Genomic DNA, 6,281 nt, shown 5'->3' with positions numbered 1-6,281 from the left:
CCCCCTTTGGCTGCTCTAGTTAATGTGTCCAATCAAAATTAAACACCTCATTCTAACAGGGTTTCCCTCAACCTTTATAAAATGTCATTTGTCTATGGGCCATGTCCGTCTCCTCTGTATCCAGAGGCAGTCCTTTTACCCTGTGACAAATATCCGTTCCCCCATCCCTTGTTCCTTTACCCTTCTCCTTTATCTTCTGCCTTTGTCTCTTATTCCCTGCCCTTTGTTCTCTGGGACAAACTAATGTCCTTTGTGCTGAGAACTTGGTCTTGGGGTATCTTATGCCAGTTCCTTCAGTGATAAGTGCCCAATTCCTACATTTTGTGATAACATATTACCACAGAATATCACAGAACAGAAAAATAAGACGATGATGATTGAATTTGAACAAAGAGTTAAAAATGTTAGAGTGTGGAATTGTGGGAGATGCAAAGGAAATATCCTGTCTTTTCCTATCGAAGGGTTAAAATGAGATAAAACTTCACTTAAAAACATTGTGAAGAAGCCACTTGGCAGAAATTTGAATTCCTCCAGGGTCAGCACTTCTGAAACCACAGCCTGTGCTCAGGGTTTCAGCTCGTGGTCATGTTCTGCTTATCAACCACATCACTTAAAGTAGCCAGTCATGTAAGAGTGTGATACCGAGCTCCACCCTCTCAGAGTGAAGCATGGGACCCTTGTGTTAGTGTACTGGCTGGTTTTGTGTCAACTTGACACAGCTGGAGTTATCACAGAGAAAGGAGCTTCAGCTGAGGAAATGCCTCCATGAGATCCAACTGTAAGACATTTCCTCAATTAGTGATCAAGGGGGAAAGGCCCCTTGTGGGTGGGACCATCCCTGGACTGGTAGTCTTGGGTTCTATAAGAGAGCAGGCTGAGCAAGCCAGNGGAGGCAAGCCAGTAAAGAACATCCCTCCATGGCCTCTGCATCAGCTCCTNCTTTCTGACCTGCTTGAGTTCCAGTCCTGACTTCCTTTGGTGATGAATAGCAGTATAGAAGTGTAAGCCGAATAAACCCTTTCCTCCCCAACTTGCTTCTTGGTCATGATGTTTGTGCAGGAATAGAAACCCTGACTAAGACAGTTAGGAATAAAAAATGGGGGACCCACTTCTGAGTGTGCTTGCCTGCTTGCCTCTCCAAGGCTATGCACCTTCTGTCTTAATACTTTCTGGGACTGGAGAGATGGCTCAGCAGTTAAGAGCACTGGCTGCCCTTCCAAAGGTCCTGAGTTCAATCCCTAGCAACCACAAGGTGGCTCACAACCATCTGTAATGAGTCCTGATGCCCTCTTCTGGTGTGTCTGAAGATAGCTATGGTGTACTCACATACATAAATAAATAAATCTTAAAAAAAAAAGTAATACTTTCTGTCTTGCTGAAATATTTTGGATTGCATGGTCATTTTCTTGGAACCCTCAGAATAAATGTCTATTGCAGTATCTGATGGTTCCTTTGCGACCATGTCTCAGAGGAACTTGCCATGGACATTTTCTTGATGGCTGGTTGATGTAGGAGGGCTCAGGCCACTGTGGGCAGTGCCATCCCTGGAAAAGTGAGCCTGGGTAGTGTAAAAAGGAACTGAGCAAGCCACAGGGAGCAAGCCATTTAGCAGCACTCCTCCATGGCCTCTGGTTCAGTTTCTGCCCCCAGGTTTCTGCCTTGAGCTTCTACCCTGGCTTCCCATGATGATGGAATATACCTAGGAAAGTGAGATAGACTCTCTTCTCCTGAGCTGCCTATAAGTACACTGTAGCTATCTTCAGACACACTAGAAGAGGGAATCAGGTCTCATTACAGATGGTTGTGAGCCACCATGTAGTTGCTGGGAATTGAACTCAGAACCTTTGGAAGAGCAGTCAGTGCTCTTAATCCCTGAACCATCTCTCCAGCCCCCAAGTTGCCTTTTGTCATGGTGTCTATCACAACAACAGAAACCTAACTGGAACAGTGAGTCCATTAATTCACTACATACAGGGGCATGGGTGACAACTGGGCAGCTGTAACACTAAAAAGCCCCACTTGGCATGGTTGGCAGAGTTAGATGGATATAGGTCAAGGTGACATGAAATGACATTATTATCATGCCAGGCAGATGTGTTCATCAATGTGCTGAATCCTCTGAGGTTCCTTGCTTTAGGTCCTTAACACTTCAGACTGCGCACTAAAGCTGCATGCCGGGTATCCCCCGCCCGATGTGCGGGCAGGTCCCTAGAAGAGTGTCTCCTCCCTCATCCGAGTGGGCAGGTCCCTAGAAGAGTCTCTCCTCCCTCATCCGCAGTTGTTTGCTGATTCTGTACCCTCACAGGGGGGCTTTTACAAATCCTGTGATGTTTGGGATTCCTGAGTGAGCGCTGTGAGCTTCCAGGTCTGAAGCTCCTGTGTCCTGTGAGCTTCCCTCCCCTCATTTTCTTCATTCCTACTTGAATGGCAGAGACAGCAGGTTTCTCCCCTCTGCCTCTCCAGGTCCGGCCTCTTCTAGTTCTGGTGGACTTTCACTGCTCTGAGGCTGAAAACAAACAAAGAAGCAAACAAACAAAACAGAAACCTAGAGAAAGGAGCCTATGTGTCTCCTGCTCCTGGACATTCTGAGGGCCTCACAGTCAGAGCCATGTTCTAAGCTACTGCCACACCTCCCACCCCCACCCCCAAGTCCTGGCTGTTGACTGTGTCTACAATCCGTTTTGTTTTGTTGTTTTGGTTGGTTGGTTTCTTTCTTCGTTTTAGTGCTGGGGCTTGAGCCCACCTATGTATGACCTTGTACATGTTAGGCCAAGTGTTGTACCCTTAGGCTACACCCCCAGCTCTTGGTTTTAAGAGACAGTCATACAGAGTAACCTTGCACCCACAATCCCTCTGCATTAACACCCAGAGTTCTGGGACGACAGGCAGGTGCCCTCATGTTTGGCTGGGATTTCTGACACAGGTTGAGTTTTTCCATCCCAATGTGGCTAGCATAAGCATTGACTGGGCAAACTCAGCCCACTCAACCACCGTTTTCTTCTCTGGGTAAGTTGATGTGGTGATTTGAACAGGAATGGTCTCCGTAGGCTCATATATTTAGATGCTTGGTTGGTCATTAGGGAGTCATGCTACTTGACAGGAATTAGGATGTATGGTCTTGTTGAGGTAGGCGTGGCTTTGCTGGAGGAAGTGTGTCACTGGGAATGGGCTTTGGGGTTCCAAATGCTCAAGCCAGGCTCAAGTCTCTCTCCTTGCTGCCTGCGGATCTGGATATAAACTCTCAGCTTCCTCTTCCTCACCATATCTGCCTGCATGCCGTCATGTTCCCTGCCACGAAGGTAATGGACTAATCCCGTGGAACTGTAGGCCAGCCCTGATTGAATGCTTTCCTTTATAAGAGTTGCTGTGGTCAGCCGGGCGGTGGTGGCACAAGCCTTTAATCCCAGCACTTGGGAGGCAGAGGCAGGCAGATTTCTAAGTTTGAGGCCAGCCTGGTGTACAAAGTGAGTTCCAGGACAGCCAGGGCTACACAGAGAAACCCCGTCTCGAAAAACAAAACAAAACAAAAAAAGAGTTGCTGTGGTCATGGTGTCTCTTCACTGCAATAGAACACTAGCTGAGACGTTGAGTCGATTCTCTTCAAGAGCAAGTCCTTCTCTCCTTGTGTTGAAACCCAGCTCCTCATGATGGAATAAAAATCAAGAAGTGAGGTATGCTTGTCCGTGTACCCAGCTCTGAAGGGGAAAGGCTTCCTGACAGCTGGGAGCCCAGGGCTACCCCAAAGTCACACCGAACTTCAAACCTCACACAAGCGATTAATTGGGGAAAACACAAGAGAGTAGCTGCCTCTGCTCAGGTGAAAAGCAGTAATTACTGAGTGGAAGGCAGGCTTTATATAGGGTTTCTTAGGGGAGGAGCTTTCTAGGGTGAGGAGTTTCGGGGTGGGGATTGGTGGGATTTCAAGCCCTGAGTTCAGGGATTGGTGGGTTTTCAAAACCCAGATTTGAGCTCAGACTTTTTTTTTTTTAAAAGATACTTTTTAAGACTTTGTTTATGAGCCGGGCGGTGGTGGCACAAGCCTTTAATCCCAGCACTTGGGAGGCAGAGGCAGGCGGATTTCTGAGTTCGAGGACAGCCTGGTCTACAGAGTGAGTTCCAGCACAGCCAGGACTACACAGAGAAACCCTGTCTCGAAAAATCCAAACCAAACCAAAAAAAGACTTTGTTTATGTATGTGAGTACACTGTCACTGTCTTCAGACACACCAGAAGAGGGCATCGGATCCCATTACCGATGGTTGTGAGCCACCATGTGGTTGCTGGGAATTGAACTCAGGACCTCTGGAAGAGTAGCCAGTGCTCTTTTTTGTTTTTTTTTTTTTTGGTTTTTTGAGCCAGGTTTTCTCTGTGTAGCCCTGGCTGTCCTGGAACTCACTTTGTAGACCAGGCTGGCCTCCAACTCAGAAATCTGCCTGCCTCTGCCTCCCAAGTCCTGCGTGGATTTCTGTCTCGAAAAACAAACAAAAAAAAAAGTATTTTTTTAAAAGGGCAGGAAGGCCTTGAACTCACATCAGTCCTTCTGCCTCCACCTCAAGTGCCTGAGCTCCCACACCCGGCTGTTTTGTGTTTTTATGATGTGTGGCAGCAACACAGATAAAGCCTGTACTCACAGGTTTGACTGGTTTGTCCTGTAGGAGGGTGGGGCATAAACAGGTTTCTTGCTTAAGAGGCTGGGAGAGTCTGGGTCTTTGTTTCCCACAGATTTCAGGGCTTCAGGAGAGACACGATGGGGTTCCCCCTGGAAACATGGCTCTTCTCCGGGTTTGATGCTAGCAGAACCACCAGGGATTGTGATTCACTGAGACTGGAGCAAGAGCTCTGTACAAGTTCCTGGGCCAGGCCCAGAGGGCGGAGGCCCAGCTGCTACCATAGCGCAATGCGCACTGAAGTTGTTGGGATCGTCCCGGACTCCTCTCAAACCTCCTCAGAGAAAACTCCCGTGATGGGGTCAAAACCTGGCATTTTTCCGAGTTCTCCCCCGGCACAGGTGCTTCTCATGCACACCTGGGTTTAGGGTGCCAATCAGAACCCCCAGCCCAGAGTGGTGCACTTGGGAAAGCAGATGCCACCAACCATGCTGTGCCCATCGTCTGTGGGACATTTCAACAATGTCCTGGTGTCGGGTAGGAGTTCTAGACTCAGTTCTTGTGGCGGTTTGAATTAAAATAGCCCTTGTAGACTCATATATTTCAATGCTTGCCTCTCAGTTGGTGGCCTTATTCTTTGGAGGAGGGCATGGCATATCTGTGCTCTTGGAGGAGCTGTTTCACTGGGCGTGGGCTCTGAGGTTTCAAAAGCCCAAGCCAGGCCAGAGTCTTTCTTCCCCTGTCACCTGTGTGTGGATCAGGATGTAGCTCCAACACCATGGCTGCCTTTCTGTCACCATGCTGTCTGCCATTATGATCATGGATTCATCCTCTGAAACTGTAAGCAAGCTCCCAATTAAATGCTTTCTTTTTACAAGAGTTGCCTCCGCCATGGTGTCTCTTCACACAGCAATAGAGCAGTGACCATGACACTTCCCTGTTCCAGGCTCTCTTACTGACAGAGCCAGCAGCAGGCCTGTCCCAGGAGGCTCTTCCTGCAGCAGGGCCCAGGTCTGATTTCTGCCACCTTTCTTCAAGCTCTTAGTGAGTGGTGCCCTTCCCACTCTAGGCCTCCCTCCCATCTAGACTCGACCACACCAGTTCCTTTACACGATCCAACTGTCTGCACACCAGTCTAGCTCCTCCCCCATTGCCATCTCGGACGTGTGGTTAACTGGATCCAGAGCTTGGAAGAGAATCAGGTGGAAAGAGACAGGATTCTGAAGGAGCTTCTGTCCGTCTGTCCTTTCCCTTCTGAATCTCTTCCCTTTCCCATGCTGACCTTGATCTCAATATGTGGCTGAAAATGACCCTGACCTCCTGATCAACCGGGTTCTCCTTCCCGAGTGCTGGGATGGCAGGTGTGAGCCAGCACACCTGCTTTGTTCAGTGCTGCAGATGGAACCCAGGGCTTCAAGCAAAACATTCTCCCAGCTGCACTACGTCTCAAACTCCAACTAATTTCTGGTTTTCGAGACAGGGTCTCACTATGTGGGTTCTTCCTGTCCTGGAGCACATTATGTAGACCAGGCTACCTTGAACTCACAGAAGATGCTCCTGCCTCTGCCTCTGGAGTGCTAGAACAAAGACGTGAACCACCGTGCCCAGCATAATTTTCTTTTAAAGGTTTATATATATATATATATACATATATATATATATATATATATATATA

The sequence above is a fragment of the Mus caroli genome, chromosome 3 (assembly GCF_900094665.2).
Source record: "Mus caroli chromosome 3, CAROLI_EIJ_v1.1, whole genome shotgun sequence".
NCBI classification, from domain to species: domain Eukaryota; kingdom Metazoa; phylum Chordata; class Mammalia; order Rodentia; family Muridae; genus Mus; species Mus caroli.
This window is presented reverse-complemented; position numbering follows the sequence as displayed.